This window comes from Rhinoraja longicauda, chromosome 22 (assembly GCF_053455715.1).
Source record: "Rhinoraja longicauda isolate Sanriku21f chromosome 22, sRhiLon1.1, whole genome shotgun sequence".
In the NCBI taxonomy this organism is placed as follows: Eukaryota; Metazoa; Chordata; class Chondrichthyes; order Rajiformes; family Arhynchobatidae; genus Rhinoraja; species Rhinoraja longicauda.
This window is the reverse complement of record NC_135974.1, coordinates 6,561,122-6,579,949: the sequence shown is the minus strand read 5'-3', so window position 1 is coordinate 6,579,949 and position 18,828 is coordinate 6,561,122.

The following is an 18,828-nucleotide window of genomic DNA, read 5'->3' as shown; positions in this document are numbered from 1 at the left end:
CAAACACCTTGGTCATCTCAAGTGGACCCATTGGGCCCAAACCTCTCCTGCAATGGTGCAGCAACCTGTCCCCCCCCCCCCCCCCCGCTCCCCTCTCCCTTCTCCCTTCTCCCCCACTCCCTCCCTCCCCCCCTCCCCCTCCCCCCCCCCCTCCCCACCCCTCCCCTCCCCCCCTCCCCCCCCCTCCCCCCCTCTTAGTACAGAAAGTCAGTACTAAGATTCTCATGTACCGATACATAAAAATCCCTCCGAAATGTTTTACTGAAGTGCCTAGTTACCAGTGAATTAAGAGCACCAATCACTAATAGTCAGTTAAACACAGCATGGATGGATAAACATATTTTAAATTGGCCAGATCTGAACTGGGTGGGATATAGAAATCATCACCTGGGGTCGGATGGAGTCAACGTTCCAGAACATTCAGTAAACTGGAGCTGAGCCCAGGGTTTGCTTTCTGAGGGAGGGCTCATTCCAAACACTGTGAGCTCTGATCACATCAGTTGGAATGTTCAACCCCTGCTCAATTGAGTGCACTTTGAGGCTTTGGCATAGAGCCATACCAATAAAGATCAGAACCCTCTGGTATTTGCCATGGTCATTGAGTGCCAGATTCACACTCGATGACCCTAAGGTTACAGACACTGGAAATGGAATTACAACATATCCCTTCTGGCGAGTCTGGAGGCTCGTTCTTTGTTGAAGAAGTTTATTGCGACAGCAATATTCGATCACAAAGTTTACTGAACGAGATTACAGACAACCATTAATTCTAACTGTTCACTTCGAAGAAGTCTCCCAACTACTGGTTTTTGGGCGCCAAAACCACACGTGACGACGCTGTCCAATCAGCGGTCTCACTCCCTGAACCAATCCCTACGGTCGCACCCACACGTGACCTTGCTGGCCAATCTGAGTGTTCGACACCCAGGACCAATCTCTATGGTCGCTCCATGAACCCCCCCAGAACCCGAGGTTCGGAACCTAGCAGGGAGCCGGATTTCGCGACCAGAACGAGTAAGGAGAGGGGTAGCTGGAACCACAGGAGCAGGGGGTCCTGGACCGGGTGTAACTGCAGGAGGACGGCCCCGCCGAGGCGGTTGGCCGACCAGGACAGGGCGGTCCTGATCCAAGTGTGCAGGTTTGAGCCTGGACACAGAGACGAGCTCACTCCTGCCCCCAACATCCAAGGTGAAGGTGACCGTCCCTTTACGCAAAACCCGGAACGGTCCTTCATAGACCCTCTGCAACGGGGAACGATGGGCATCCCTACGCAGAAACACAAACTCACAGTCCTTCAAGGCAGGCGGTTCATGCACCATGAAAAACCCATGACGCGAAGTAGGAACCGGAGCCAGGGAACCCACACGTGCCCGGAGTGATGCTAAAACCGACGGAACTGAAGGCAGCTGACCAGAGGACTCTGGCAGCAAATCCCCGGGCACTCGAAGTGGCGAGCCATATACCAGTTCCGCGGACGAAGCACCGAGATCCTCCTTAGGAGCGGTCCAGATGCCCAAAAGGACCCAGGGAAGTTGGTCTACCCAGTCTGGGCCTTCCAGCCGTGCACTGAGGGCTGCCTTGAGTTGCCGGTGGAACCTCTCCACGAGCCCATTAGCCTGTGGGTGGTACGCTGTGGTGTGCTGCAACCGGGAGCCGTACAGTTCCGCCAGCGTGGCCCAGAGGGCAGAGGTGAACTGGGATCCCCTGTCTGTGGTAATGACGGACGGAACACCGAAACGGGCCACCCAATGGAGGGCCAGGGCCCTGGCACAAGAGGCAGCGGAGGTATCGGACAACGGGAAAGCCTCCAGCCACCGGGTGAATCGATCCACCACCGTGAGCAGATGGGTGTAGCCCCGGGAGGAAGGTAAAGGTCCAACTAAATCCACATGAATATGGAAAAAACGGACCGCTGGGACCGCAAACTCTTGTACCGGGGCCTGGACATGGTGTTGAACTTTAGCGGTCTGGCAGGGAACGCAGGAACGGGCCCAAGCGGCTACCTGCTTTCGCAGGCCATGCCACACAAACCGAGCGGCTACTAAGGCAGAGGTGGAGCGTATGGACGGGTGCGCCAACCCGTGGATGGCATCAAACACCCGGCGCTGAAGGGAGGCCGGCACCACCGGCCTGGGACGGGGAAGGGAAACATCACACCAGACTTTTGTACCCGCAGGCCCACAGGCCATCTGAGCCAACTTCAACCCTGAAGTGGCGGACTGGTATGCCGAGGCAGTCCGCCAGGAGCTGTGCCTCCGCAAGCTCTTGGGGATCCACCTCGCAGTCTACCGCTGAAATGGGGGAAACAGCAGGCCGAGACAGGGCGTCAGCAACGGCATTAAGCTTACCCGTGACATGACGGACATCGGTGGTAAACTCAGAGATGTCAGTCAGGTGCCGCTGCTGGCGGGCCGACCATGGGTCGGACAATTTGGAAAAAGCAAAAGTCAACGGTTTATGGTCCGTAAAGGCCACAAACGGGCGGCCTTCTAGGAAATACCTAAAGTGACGGACAGCTAAGTAGAGAGCCAGAAGCTCTCGGTCAAAGGCGCTATATTTCAGCTCAGCCGAACTCAGTTGCCGGCTGAAAAACGCCAAGGGCTGCCAAAGGCCACCGACCTGCTGTTCCAAAACCCCTCCCACCGCCATGTCTGACACATCAACCGCCAGGGCCGTGGGGGCGGTACGATACTGACTATGGCTCCTGTGTCAACCAAAAATGCTGTGTCCGTGAATCGATCTCGTACGTAGAGGCGTCGGTTCTGGCCAATCGCAACTGCCTCTATGTACGATCGGCCAAGGCATTTCTCGAGAAGGTACAAGGTGAGCGGCAGTTGCGGGATTCTCCACCCCATCGTAGATGGTAATAACACCAGCCGCGCTTGTGCGGATCCTTTTGGCGGGCTTTTGGAGAAATGGCGGGAGACGCGGCGCCATTTTGCTGCCGCTGTGGCTCGGCCGCTGATGCCGAGACCTTGTTGATCGAACTGCTTCTTTTTGATTTGGACGCCATGAGCGCATCAGGTTTTTCTGCATATGCCACGGGGTCCTTAAAAGAACAATCCGTGAGCATGAGTTTGACATCTTCGGGAAGCTTCTCTCGGAATGCCTGCTCGAACATGAGGCAATCCATGTGTTCACCTGCTAGCATTAACATTTCAGCCATGAGAACGGACGGCAGCCGATCTCCGAGATCCGGTAGGTGCATAAGCCTCTTAGCTCGGTCATGCCTACTGAATCCGAAGGTTTGTAACAAGAGTACCTTCAGTGCCTCGTACTTGTCTTCTGCGGGAGGGTTGACGATGAACCGCATCACCCGCGCGGTTGTCTCCGGCGGTAGAGCGCTGACGAGGTAGTAGTACTTTGTCGCGTCCGTTGAGATGTTTCTTAAGTGAAACTGGGCTTCGGCATGGACAAACCAAGATTGTGGTTGATGTGCCCAAAACGACGGAAGGTGAACGCTGAACCCGCTTAGCTGCGGTGTGCCGGGCGTAGGGGCCAAAGACGAGGCATCTTGTTCACTCATGATAGATGATCGGCTGGATCACGTCGGGGTCACCAATATGGCGAGTCAGGAGGCTCGTTCTTTGTTGAAGAAGTTTATTGCGACAGCAATATTCGATCACAAAGTTTACTGAACGAGATTACAGACAACCATTAATTCTAACTGTTCACTTCGAAGAAGTCTCCCAACTACTGGTTTTTGGGCGCCAAAACCACACGTGACGACGCTGTCCAATCAGCGGTCTCACTCCCTGAACCAATCCCTATGGTCGCACCCACACGTGACCTTGCTGGCCAATCTGAGTGTTCGACACCCAGGACCAATCTCTATGGTCGCTACACCCTCACCATTATAGAGTGACATACTCCATCGTACAATGGCAGCCTCGCCACCGGTCGGTCTCGTCCCTTTCTCTCTTTGTTGTTTTTTAGTCTGTAGTGAAATGTTGTTTAGTGTATCTTTAGTTTTGTATTATGTGGGGAGTGGAGGGGGAGGGGGAAACCTTTTTTATCTCTTTCCTCGACGGAGATGCGACTTTTTCCTTATCGTATCTCTGCCAGCACTGCGGCCTAATATCGTGGAGCTGGCGGCCTCTTGCTGGGGATCGACCTTGGGAGCTCCTACCGCGGGACCCTGCGGATTCAACATCTCGGAGTTGGCGGTCCCTTTGCCAGGGATCGACCTCGGAAGCTCCAACCGTGGGAGCCTGCGGACTTTAACATCGTGGAGCTCGCGATCCCTGGTTAGGGACCTGCTTCAGGAGCTCAAAGCCGGAGGAGCTTTGACCGTCCTGATCACGGGAGCTTCGATTGCCCCAACGCAGGAGCTTCGATCGCCCCAACGCAGGAGCTTCGATCGCCCCCAGTTTGGATGTTTCGACTCCCCCGACCACGGGAGAAAAAGAGGAAAAAAGATAAGACTTTATTGCCTTCCATCACAGTGGGGAATGTGGAGGAGCCGCTGTGGTGGATATTTATGTTAAATTTTTATGTGGTTACGTGTTTTGTTGCTTTTTTGGTATGACTGTCTGGCAAAACAAATTCCTCGTATGATTTACATACTTATTTTGTTTTCATACTTGGCTAATAAAATCACTTACAATTACAATTACATTTATGCTGACAAAAGACACTGAGATTCACTTTGTACTGAAATCTGAAGGCTTGTCAGAAAGTAGGGAGAGTAGTGATTCCAAAGAGCAATTATTTTCCAAAGATGGAGAGAACACAAGAAGAATAGAACAGAGGGTGTGGACACAAAATGCTGGAGTAACTCAGCGGGTCAGGCAGCATCTCGGGGGAGAAGGAATGGGTGACGTTTCGGGTCGAGACCTGGACTGGATTACAATGGGGGATGGGCCAAGGGCAAATAAAGGCCATGGGAAGACCTTGCAGGACAAGCAGGGACAAAGACATTTTTCTTCCTATTAGTAGTTATTGGACTGTAGAAGCAACATTGGTCCATGACTGGTAGGCTGATGGAGAATTTGGAATGAAGATGACTTTAGATTGCCGATTAGCTAGGTTAGCTCTGGTTACAGACTGGGGGAAGTGTAATCTGACCCAGATACATGACCAGGTGTCAATTAAACCCAGCCTATTTTATGTGTAAGAATAATCATGGCCCAAGTTAGTGATTGTAGTTAGTTCTAGGTTTTGGTAAATGAATGATTGAGATTTAATCCTGACTCTGGTTGGTGAATGAGTGTGGGTTAATTTAGCGCTAGTTATTTAATAAAAGTTCATCGTGATTCTAGTGAATGAGTGAGTGCTAATGCTAATTATAATACACAACATTACTTCTTGCCGACTAGTTTAACGTATCTGTATCCTTCTACAAGCTCTCTGCCTTCCCCACACATCGACCAAGTTACCAATTAGAGTCATGTTTCATACAGCATAGAAACAGGCCCTTCGGCCCAACTTGCCTACACCGACCAACATGTCTCATCTACACTAGTCCCACCTGCCTGCGTTTGGCCCATATCCCTCCAAACTTGTCCTATCCATGTACCTGTTTAATTGTTTCTTAAACGTTACAATTGTCCCTACATTAACTACCTCATCCAACAGCTCGTTCCATACTCCCACCACCCTTTGTGTGAAAAATGACCCCTCGGATTCCTTTTAAACCTTTCTCCCTTCACCTTTAACCTATGTACTCTGGTTCTCGATTTCCCTACTCTGGGCAAGAGACTGTATGTGCCTATTCAACCTATTCCTCTCATGATGTTATGCATCTATATAAGATCACCCCTCATCCTTCTGCGCTCCAAGGAATTGAGTCCCAGTCTGCTCAACCTCTCCCTATAGCTCAGACACTCGAGTCCTGGCAACATCCTTGTAAATCCTCTCTGTATATTTTCCAACTTGACAACATCTTTCCAGTAACATGGTGCCCAGAACTGAACACAATACTCTAAATATGACCTCACCAATGTCCTATATAACAGCAACATGACCTCCCAACTTCCAAACTCAATATAGACTGATGAAGGCCAACGTGCCAAAAGACTTTTTGACCACCCTATCTATCTGTGATGCTGCTTTCAAGGAACAACATACCTGCGCTCCTAGATCCCTCTGCTCTACAACACTCCCCATAGCCCTCCAATTCACTGTGTAAGTCCTGCCCATGTTAGACTTTCCAAAATGCAACACCTTGTAACCCTTCCAGTCAAATAAATATTGAAAAATAATGCTGGAAACACTCAACAGATCAGGCAACACCTTTGGAAAGAGAAACATTAATTTTCTAGGTCAAAACCCCCTAGTCAGATGCTGCCTAATCTGTCCAGCATTTTCTGTTTTCCTCCAATATTTTGTTCAATTGCCCGTGACTTTTGAACCGTGACACTCAAAACTGCAAAGAATTGCTCTGTTTCATCAGGGAAGGAATGCTGGTATGAAGCAAAGAGCAAGTTTGCACTTCCTCCAATGATCAGTTCACACACAGGGCAGGAGACAAGGGAATGAATGATAGATGTGTACGTGAGGGTCCAATCTATCCCTGGTGGTTGACTGGGGACATGTAATCTATCCCTGGTGGTTGACTGGGGACATGTAATCTATCTTTGGGTGCTGACTGAGGACATGTAATCTATCCCTGGTTACTGACTGACGTGTAATCTATCTCTGGTTACTGGCCAGGCTCGTCCGGATAAATGACTCGGTGTCAACTAAACCCAGTCTATTTTATGTTGGGGTTAATCATGGCCCAGGTTAGTAATTGAAGCTGGTTTTGGTTTTGGTAATTGAATGATTGAGGTTTAACTCTGATCCTGGTTGGTGAACAAGTGAGGGGTAATCTAGTCATGGTTAGTTAGTAAGGGTTATTCCAGATTCTAATGAATGACTGAGTGCTAATTCTGACCCTGGTCAGTGAGTGAGCGATAGTTAATCTAGACCCCTGGATAGTGAGTGAGTGAATAGTTAACCCGCACTTGGTTAGTAAGTGAGTGAGTGTGTTACGCTGGCCTTGATTAGTAAATGAGGGATAATCTGGCCCAGGTTAGTAAATGAGGTTAATCTAACCCTGATTAGTGTGATGGTTAAATGGCCCTGGTTAGTGAGTGATGGTTAATCTGGCCCTGGTTAGTCAGTGAGGGTTAATCCTGAGCCTGGCACGTACTGGACAATGGACCTTGGATGTATTCCCTGCTGGGCTGTTTCCCTCAGGCACTGTTCATGCATCCCTATAGCTGCCTGTGGACCCACGAGGCAGCTGAATAGTCCCTTGGGACAAGTTTCAAAGGCAGGACAGGTGTGGTGCGAGGCAGGAGCAGAGAAGGGTTCGTGACCGGAGACCTGACCCTCAGGAACCTCCAGTGAGATGCCCCCTGCTTCTGGCTGCCCCTGGAATAACATATCCCAAGGGTGCTTTTCCAGATATTACAAAGGTCTGTGACCATGTGTAGCCCATACTCCTGCTCGCCACCCACGCCAGGACTTCCCTCCGTGGGAGACCTCTTGTCATCATTTTGGCCCCCATATCTGAGGAAGGATGTGCTGCCATTGGAGAGGTTTGTGAAAACCATCCCGGGGATGATTGGGTTAACATTTGATGAGCGTTTGACGGCACTGGGCCTATACTCGCTGGAGTTTAGAAGGGCGAGGGGGAACCTTGTTGAAACTTACCGAATAATGAAAGGCCTGGATAGAGTGGATGTGGAGAGGATGTTTCCAATAGTGGGTGGGTCTCAAACCAGAGGGCATAGCGGAATTAAAAATACGTGCCTTTAGATAGGAGATTAGGAGGAATTTCTTTAGTCAGTGGGAGGTGAATCTGTGGAATCCATTGCCACAGATGGCTGTAGAGGCCAATGGATATTTTTAAGGTGGAGATTCATAAGGGTGTCAGAGGTTATGGCGAGATGGCAGGAGAATAGGGTGGAGAGGGAAAGATAGATCAGCGATGATACCTGTACGTCTCCAAAGACGTACAGGTATGTAGGTTAATTGGCTGGGTAAATGTAAAAATTGTCCCTAGTGGGTGTAGGATAGTGTTAATGTACGGGGATCGCTGGGCGGCACGGACTTGGTGGGCCGAAAAGGCCTGTTTCCGGCTGTATATATATGATATGATATGATATGATATGATATGATATGATTGAATGGTGAAGTATAGACTTGATTGGCCGAATGGCCTAATTCTGCTCCTATCACTTATGAACTTTTGAAGGAACTTATGAACTTATGAAGGACCGAGTGCAGCCTGAAGAAAGTGTATTTGGCCAGGGGCTACAACACAAGCCTCAACAACAGCCTCGTCAACCCGACCGTGCAACAGCTGGTGAATGGCGGCATGGACTCGATGGGTTGATTGGCCTTGTTCTGCTCCCATAATTATAAAATAAAAATTCATCACAGTCTCCCATAGGAACAACTGTGAAGTACAGTTCACGCTCCATCCCACTTGCCATAAAGACGAAGCTTCCATTAGCCATTGTGGCTGCATGTCACCTTTCTCACCTTCACACACAGATTCCTCAGTGCTCTGTCATCCCCTTCAATCAAACAATATTCTGCCTTTTCTGTCTTCCTGCCTAAATGGATGATCCCCACATTAACAATACACCTCCCAAACTTTGCCGACTAGTTTAACTTATCTGTATCCCTCTACAAGCTCCCTGTCTTCCCCACACCTCGGCCAAGTTACCAATTGTAACTCTTCTGGTCGAGAAATATTCAAAAATAAAACAGAATATATTGGAAACACTCAACGTGATCAGGCAACACCTTCAGAAAGAGAAACAGTCATTTTCCAGGTCGAAAACCCTAGGTCCGATGCTGCCTAATCTGTCCAGCATTTTCTGTTTTCTTCCAATATTTTGTTCAATTGGCCGTGACTTTTGAACCGTGACACTCAAAACTGCAAGGAATTGCTGTTTCATCAGGGAAGGAACCCCCCCAGAACCCGAGGTTCGGAACCTAGCAGGGAGCCGGATTTCGCGACCAGAACGAGTAAGGAGAGGGGTAGCTGGAACCACAGGAGCAGGGGGTCCTGGACCGGGTGTAACTGCAGGAGGACGGCCCCGCCGAGGCGGTTGGCCGACCAGGACAGGGCGGTCCTGATCCAAGTGTGCAGGTTTGAGCCTGGACACAGAGACGAGCTCACTCCTGCCCCCAACATCCAAGGTGAAGGTGACCGTCCCTTTACGCAAAACCCGGAACGGTCCTTCATAGACCCTCTGCAACGGGGAACGATGGGCATCCCTACGCAGAAACACAAACTCACAGTCCTTCAAGGCAGGCGGTTCATGCACCATGAAAAACCCATGACGCGAAGTAGGAACCGGAGCCAGGGAACCCACACGTGCCCGGAGTGATGCTAAAACCGACGGAACTGAAGGCAGCTGACCAGAGGACTCTGGCAGCAAATCCCCGGGCACTCGAAGTGGCGAGCCATATACCAGTTCCGCGGACGAAGCACCGAGATCCTCCTTAGGAGCGGTCCAGATGCCCAAAAGGACCCAGGGAAGTTGGTCTACCCAGTCTGGGCCTTCCAGCCGTGCACTGAGGGCTGCCTTGAGTTGCCGGTGGAACCTCTCCACGAGCCCATTAGCCTGTGGGTGGTACGCTGTGGTGTGCTGCAACCGGGAGCCGTACAGTTCCGCCAGCGTGGCCCAGAGGGCAGAGGTGAACTGGGATCCCCTGTCTGTGGTAATGACGGACGGAACACCGAAACGGGCCACCCAATGGAGGGCCAGGGCCCTGGCACAAGAGGCAGCGGAGGTATCGGACAACGGGAAAGCCTCCAGCCACCGGGTGAATCGATCCACCACCGTGAGCAGATGGGTGTAGCCCCGGGAGGAAGGTAAAGGTCCAACTAAATCCACATGAATATGGAAAAAACGGACCGCTGGGACCGCAAACTCTTGTACCGGGGCCTGGACATGGTGTTGAACTTTAGCGGTCTGGCAGGGAACGCAGGAACGGGCCCAAGCGGCTACCTGCTTTCGCAGGCCATGCCACACAAACCGAGCGGCTACTAAGGCAGAGGTGGAGCGTATGGACGGGTGCGCCAACCCGTGGATGGCATCAAACACCCGGCGCTGAAGGGAGGCCGGCACCACCGGCCTGGGACGGGGAAGGGAAACATCACACCAGACTTTTGTACCCGCAGGCCCACAGGCCATCTGAGCCAACTTCAACCCTGAAGTGGCGGACTGGTATGCCGAGGCAGTCCGCCAGGAGCTGTGCCTCCGCAAGCTCTTGGGGATCCACCTCGCAGTCTACCGCTGAAATGGGGGAAACAGCAGGCCGAGACAGGGCGTCAGCAACGGCATTAAGCTTACCCGTGACATGACGGACATCGGTGGTAAACTCAGAGATGTCAGTCAGGTGCCGCTGCTGGCGGGCCGACCATGGGTCGGACAATTTGGAAAAAGCAAAAGTCAACGGTTTATGGTCCGTAAAGGCCACAAACGGGCGGCCTTCTAGGAAATACCTAAAGTGACGGACAGCTAAGTAGAGAGCCAGAAGCTCTCGGTCAAAGGCGCTATATTTCAGCTCAGCCGAACTCAGTTGCCGGCTGAAAAACGCCAAGGGCTGCCAAAGGCCACCGACCTGCTGTTCCAAAACCCCTCCCACCGCCATGTCTGACACATCAACCGCCAGGGCCGTGGGGGCGGTACGATACTGACTATGGCTCCTGTGTCAACCAAAAATGCTGTGTCCGTGAATCGATCTCGTACGTAGAGGCGTCGGTTCTGGCCAATCGCAACTGCCTCTATGTACGATCGGCCAAGGCATTTCTCGAGAAGGTACAAGGTGAGCGGCAGTTGCGGGATTCTCCACCCCATCGTAGATGGTAATAACACCAGCCGCGCTTGTGCGGATCCTTTTGGCGGGCTTTTGGAGAAATGGCGGGAGACGCGGCGCCATTTTGCTGCCGCTGTGGCTCGGCCGCTGATGCCGAGACCTTGTTGATCGAACTGCTTCTTTTTGATTTGGACGCCATGAGCGCATCAGGTTTTTCTGCATATGCCACGGGGTCCTTAAAAGAACAATCCGTGAGCATGAGTTTGACATCTTCGGGAAGCTTCTCTCGGAATGCCTGCTCGAACATGAGGCAATCCATGTGTTCACCTGCTAGCATTAACATTTCAGCCATGAGAACGGACGGCAGCCGATCTCCGAGATCCGGTAGGTGCATAAGCCTCTTAGCTCGGTCATGCCTACTGAATCCGAAGGTTTGTAACAAGAGTACCTTCAGTGCCTCGTACTTGTCTTCTGCGGGAGGGTTGACGATGAACCGCATCACCCGCGCGGTTGTCTCCGGCGGTAGAGCGCTGACGAGGTAGTAGTACTTTGTCGCGTCCGTTGAGATGTTTCTTAAGTGAAACTGGGCTTCGGCATGGACAAACCAAGATTGTGGTTGATGTGCCCAAAACGACGGAAGGTGAACGCTGAACCCGCTTAGCTGCGGTGTGCCGGGCGTAGGGGCCAAAGACGAGGCATCTTGTTCACTCATGATAGATGATCGGCTGGATCACGTCGGGGTCACCAATATGGCGAGTCAGGAGGCTCGTTCTTTGTTGAAGAAGTTTATTGCGACAGCAATATTCGATCACAAAGTTTACTGAACGAGATTACAGACAACCATTAATTCTAACTGTTCACTTCGAAGAAGTCTCCCAACTACTGGTTTTTGGGCGCCAAAACCACACATGACGACGCTGTCCAATCAGCGGTCTCACTCCCTGAACCAATCCCTATGGTCGCACCCACACGTGACCTTGCTGGCCAATCTGAGTGTTCGACACCCAGGACCAATCTCTATGGTCGCTACACCCTCACCATTATAGAGTGACATACTCCATCGTACAATGGCAGCCTCGCCACCGGTCGGTCTCGTCCCTTTCTCTCTTTGTTGTTTTTTAGTCTGTAGTGAAATGTTGTTTAGTGTATCTTTAGTTTTGTATTATGTGGGGAGTGGAGGGGGAGGGGGAAACCTTTTTTATCTCTTTCCTCGACGGAGATGCGACTTTTTCCTTATCGTATCTCTGCCAGCACTGCGGCCTAATATCGTGGAGCTGGCGGCCTCTTGCTGGGGATCGACCTTGGGAGCTCCTACCGCGGGACCCTGCGGATTCAACATCTCGGAGTTGGCGGTCCCTTTGCCAGGGATCGACCTCGGAAGCTCCAACCGTGGGAGCCTGCGGACTTTAACATCGTGGAGCTCGCGATCCCTGGTTAGGGACCTGCTTCAGGAGCTCAAAGCCGGAGGAGCTTTGACCGTCCTGATCACGGGAGCTTCGATTGCCCCAACGCAGGAGCTTCGATCGCCCCAACGCAGGAGCTTCGATCGCCCCCAGTTTGGATGTTTCGACTCCCCCGACCACGGGAGAAAAAGAGGAAAAAAGATAAGACTTTATTGCCTTCCATCACAGTGGGGAATGTGGAGGAGCCGCTGTGGTGGATATTTATGTTAAATTTTTATGTGGTTACGTGTTTTGTTGCTTTTTTGGTATGACTGTCTGGCAAAACAAATTCCTCGTATGATTTACATACTTATTTTGTTTTCATACTTGGCTAATAAAATCACTTACAATTACAATTACATTTATGCTGACAAAAGACACTGAGATTCACTTTGTACTGAAATCTGAAGGCTTGTCAGAAAGTAGGGAGAGTAGTGATTCCAAAGAGCAATTATTTTCCAAAGATGGAGAGAACACAAGAAGAATAGAACAGAGGGTGTGGACACAAAATGCTGGAGTAACTCAGCGGGTCAGGCAGCATCTCGGGGGAGAAGGAATGGGTGACGTTTCGGGTCGAGACCTGGACTGGATTACAATGGGGGATGGGCCAAGGGCAAATAAAGGCCATGGGAAGACCTTGCAGGACAAGCAGGGACAAAGACATTTTTCTTCCTATTAGTAGTTATTGGACTGTAGAAGCAACATTGGTCCATGACTGGTAGGCTGATGGAGAATTTGGAATGAAGATGACTTTAGATTGCCGATTAGCTAGGTTAGCTCTGGTTACAGACTGGGGGAAGTGTAATCTGACCCAGATACATGACCAGGTGTCAATTAAACCCAGCCTATTTTATGTGTAAGAATAATCATGGCCCAAGTTAGTGATTGTAGTTAGTTCTAGGTTTTGGTAAATGAATGATTGAGATTTAATCCTGACTCTGGTTGGTGAATGAGTGTGGGTTAATTTAGCGCTAGTTATTTAATAAAAGTTCATCGTGATTCTAGTGAATGAGTGAGTGCTAATGCTAATTATAATACACAACATTACTTCTTGCCGACTAGTTTAACGTATCTGTATCCTTCTACAAGCTCTCTGCCTTCCCCACACATCGACCAAGTTACCAATTAGAGTCATGTTTCATACAGCATAGAAACAGGCCCTTCGGCCCAACTTGCCTACACCGACCAACATGTCTCATCTACACTAGTCCCACCTGCCTGCGTTTGGCCCATATCCCTCCAAACTTGTCCTATCCATGTACCTGTTTAATTGTTTCTTAAACGTTACAATTGTCCCTACATTAACTACCTCATCCAACAGCTCGTTCCATACTCCCACCACCCTTTGTGTGAAAAATGACCCCTCGGATTCCTTTTAAACCTTTCTCCCTTCACCTTTAACCTATGTACTCTGGTTCTCGATTTCCCTACTCTGGGCAAGAGACTGTATGTGCCTATTCAACCTATTCCTCTCATGATGTTATGCATCTATATAAGATCACCCCTCATCCTTCTGCGCTCCAAGGAATTGAGTCCCAGTCTGCTCAACCTCTCCCTATAGCTCAGACACTCGAGTCCTGGCAACATCCTTGTAAATCCTCTCTGTATATTTTCCAACTTGACAACATCTTTCCAGTAACATGGTGCCCAGAACTGAACACAATACTCTAAATATGACCTCACCAATGTCCTATATAACAGCAACATGACCTCCCAACTTCCAAACTCAATATAGACTGATGAAGGCCAACGTGCCAAAAGACTTTTTGACCACCCTATCTATCTGTGATGCTGCTTTCAAGGAACAACATACCTGCGCTCCTAGATCCCTCTGCTCTACAACACTCCCCATAGCCCTCCAATTCACTGTGTAAGTCCTGCCCATGTTAGACTTTCCAAAATGCAACACCTTGTAACCCTTCCAGTCAAATAAATATTGAAAAATAATGCTGGAAACACTCAACAGATCAGGCAACACCTTTGGAAAGAGAAACATTAATTTTCTAGGTCAAAACCCCCTAGTCAGATGCTGCCTAATCTGTCCAGCATTTTCTGTTTTCCTCCAATATTTTGTTCAATTGCCCGTGACTTTTGAACCGTGACACTCAAAACTGCAAAGAATTGCTCTGTTTCATCAGGGAAGGAATGCTGGTATGAAGCAAAGAGCAAGTTTGCACTTCCTCCAATGATCAGTTCACACACAGGGCAGGAGACAAGGGAATGAATGATAGATGTGTACGTGAGGGTCCAATCTATCCCTGGTGGTTGACTGGGGACATGTAATCTATCCCTGGTGGTTGACTGGGGACATGTAATCTATCTTTGGGTGCTGACTGAGGACATGTAATCTATCCCTGGTTACTGACTGACGTGTAATCTATCTCTGGTTACTGGCCAGGCTCGTCCGGATAAATGACTCGGTGTCAACTAAACCCAGTCTATTTTATGTTGGGGTTAATCATGGCCCAGGTTAGTAATTGAAGCTGGTTTTGGTTTTGGTAATTGAATGATTGAGGTTTAACTCTGATCCTGGTTGGTGAACAAGTGAGGGGTAATCTAGTCATGGTTAGTTAGTAAGGGTTATTCCAGATTCTAATGAATGACTGAGTGCTAATTCTGACCCTGGTCAGTGAGTGAGCGATAGTTAATCTAGACCCCTGGATAGTGAGTGAGTGAATAGTTAACCCGCACTTGGTTAGTAAGTGAGTGAGTGTGTTACGCTGGCCTTGATTAGTAAATGAGGGATAATCTGGCCCAGGTTAGTAAATGAGGTTAATCTAACCCTGATTAGTGTGATGGTTAAATGGCCCTGGTTAGTGAGTGATGGTTAATCTGGCCCTGGTTAGTCAGTGAGGGTTAATCCTGAGCCTGGCACGTACTGGACAATGGACCTTGGATGTATTCCCTGCTGGGCTGTTTCCCTCAGGCACTGTTCATGCATCCCTATAGCTGCCTGTGGACCCACGAGGCAGCTGAATAGTCCCTTGGGACAAGTTTCAAAGGCAGGACAGGTGTGGTGCGAGGCAGGAGCAGAGAAGGGTTCGTGACCGGAGACCTGACCCTCAGGAACCTCCAGTGAGATGCCCCCTGCTTCTGGCTGCCCCTGGAATAACATATCCCAAGGGTGCTTTTCCAGATATTACAAAGGTCTGTGACCATGTGTAGCCCATACTCCTGCTCGCCACCCACGCCAGGACTTCCCTCCGTGGGAGACCTCTTGTCATCATTTTGGCCCCCATATCTGAGGAAGGATGTGCTGCCATTGGAGAGGTTTGTGAAAACCATCCCGGGGATGATTGGGTTAACATTTGATGAGCGTTTGACGGCACTGGGCCTATACTCGCTGGAGTTTAGAAGGGCGAGGGGGAACCTTGTTGAAACTTACCGAATAATGAAAGGCCTGGATAGAGTGGATGTGGAGAGGATGTTTCCAATAGTGGGTGGGTCTCAAACCAGAGGGCATAGCGGAATTAAAAATACGTGCCTTTAGATAGGAGATTAGGAGGAATTTCTTTAGTCAGTGGGAGGTGAATCTGTGGAATCCATTGCCACAGATGGCTGTAGAGGCCAATGGATATTTTTAAGGTGGAGATTCATAAGGGTGTCAGAGGTTATGGCGAGATGGCAGGAGAATAGGGTGGAGAGGGAAAGATAGATCAGCGATGATACCTGTACGTCTCCAAAGACGTACAGGTATGTAGGTTAATTGGCTGGGTAAATGTAAAAATTGTCCCTAGTGGGTGTAGGATAGTGTTAATGTACGGGGATCGCTGGGCGGCACGGACTTGGTGGGCCGAAAAGGCCTGTTTCCGGCTGTATATATATGATATGATATGATATGATATGATATGATTGAATGGTGAAGTATAGACTTGATTGGCCGAATGGCCTAATTCTGCTCCTATCACTTATGAACTTTTGAAGGAACTTATGAACTTATGAAGGACCGAGTGCAGCCTGAAGAAAGTGTATTTGGCCAGGGGCTACAACACAAGCCTCAACAACAGCCTCGTCAACCCGACCGTGCAACAGCTGGTGAATGGCGGCATGGACTCGATGGGTTGATTGGCCTTGTTCTGCTCCCATAATTATAAAATAAAAATTCATCACAGTCTCCCATAGGAACAACTGTGAAGTACAGTTCACGCTCCATCCCACTTGCCATAAAGACGAAGCTTCCATTAGCCATTGTGGCTGCATGTCACCTTTCTCACCTTCACACACAGATTCCTCAGTGCTCTGTCATCCCCTTCAATCAAACAATATTCTGCCTTTTCTGTCTTCCTGCCTAAATGGATGATCCCCACATTAACAATACACCTCCCAAACTTTGCCGACTAGTTTAACTTATCTGTATCCCTCTACAAGCTCCCTGTCTTCCCCACACCTCGGCCAAGTTACCAATTGTAACTCTTCTGGTCGAGAAATATTCAAAAATAAAACAGAATATATTGGAAACACTCAACGTGATCAGGCAACACCTTCAGAAAGAGAAACAGTCATTTTCCAGGTCGAAAACCCTAGGTCCGATGCTGCCTAATCTGTCCAGCATTTTCTGTTTTCTTCCAATATTTTGTTCAATTGGCCGTGACTTTTGAACCGTGACACTCAAAACTGCAAGGAATTGCTGTTTCATCAGGGAAGGAATGCTGGTATGAAGCAAAGAGCAAGTTTGCACTTCCTCCAATGATCAGTTCACACACAGCGCAAGAGATAAAGAAATGAATTCTAAGAACATTTTGTACCTTGCATTTCCTTCAATGGGCAGTGTGGGAGGAAAACTAAACGATGACGTTCATAAACAACGAGGAATGATTAATAACGAATATCAAAAAGCTGCATCTGATGGATATCAAAAACAAAAGCAGAAAATGCCAGAAACACTCAGCAGATCAGGCCACATCTATGGGAAGAGAAACAGAGTCAACGTTTCTCATCGATAACCCTTTGTTAGAAGCTTGCAAAGCTGTAGGGAGGGATTGTTTCTGACATGATACAGCAAGACCTTGAGGAGAAGCTGTAAATTTGGTTAAAGCATAATGTGCTGGAGTAACTCAGCAGGTCAGGTAGCATCTCTGGAGGACATGGATAGATGATGTTTGGGGTCTTCAGACTGATCTGAAGAATGGTTCTGACCCAAACAATCGACTGTCCATGTTCTCCAGAGATGCTGGCTGACTTGCTGAGTTACTCCAGCACTTTGTGCTTTACTCAAGATTGCAGCATCTGCAGTTCCTTGTGTCTCCTGTCAACATGTTTATCAGGTTAATGAGTAAATGGGAGCATTTAGAGAGTGAGCGCGAGGACAACAGAGCATAGACCAAATGAATTTGGGAATTGCAAAATGCAGAGAGGAGTCAGACTGGAAACTCCCGGAGCCAAAACAAAGGAAAACAAGAACAAGCTGAGCCAATACCACAGATGGATGACTGCTACAGACAGAGAAATTAAGTTACCTGAGGATGTGGAATTCAATGTTGTCTAGAGAGTACAACATGCCCAGGTGGATGAGGTGCTGTTCCTCAAGCTTGCATCAGGTCTCCTTGCAACAATGCAGGAGGCCAGGGACTGATAGGTCAGAGTGAACTGGGATGTGGAAATTAAGTGACAGGCAATTGAGTATAGGAGCAGGAGTTGTACAGGGCATTGGTGAGACCACACCTGGAGTATTGCATACAGTTTTGGTCTCCTAATCTGAGGAAAGACATTCTTGCCATAGAGGGAGTACAGAGAAGGTTCACCAGATTGATTCCTGGGATGGCAGGACTTTCATATGAAGAAAGACTGGATAGACTCAGCTTGTACTCGCTGGAATTTAGAAGATTGAGGGGGGATCTTATAGAAACTTACAAAATTCTTAAGGGGTTGGACAGGCTAGATGCAGGAAGATTGTTCCCGATGTTGGGGAAGTCCAGAACAAGGGGTCACAGTTTAAGGATAAGGGGGAAGTCTTTTAGGACCGAGATGAGAACGTTTTTTTTCACACAGAGAGTGGTGAATCTGTGGAATTCTCTGCCACAGAAGGTAGTTGAGGCCAGTTCATTGGCTATATTTAAGAGGGAGTTAGATGTGGCCCTTGTGGCTAAAGGGATCAGGGGGTATGGAGAGAAGGCAGGTACGGGATACTGAGTTGGATGATCAGCCATGATCATGTTGAATGGCGGTGCAGGCTCGAAGGGCCGAATGGCCTACTCCTGCACCTATTTTCCATGTTTCAATGCAACAGGATGTTCAGGGTCCCAAAGCCATGTGAACGCAGGTGCTCTGTAATATAATCATCCAATCTGCGAATGGTTTCTCTGGATACTGCACAGTGAACAGCAAATGCAGTGCACTAGATTGGTAGAAGAGCAGGTGAAGAATCACTGTTTCATCTGGAAAGTAAGATTGTTTTCCTAACTGGTGCGAAGGGAAGAGGTGAAGGGACAAGTGCTGCATCGCACGCAGTTGGCAAGGGTTAAAGTAGGTGACATTGTGAGAAAGGGGGGGGGGGTGGTTGGTGGGAACTGGACCAGGGAGACATGAAGGGAATGGTCCCTGCAAATGCTGAAAGGCGGGGGAGAGAAACATGCGTCTTGTGGTGGAATCACGAAGGTGATGATTTATTTATTCGTGTCAT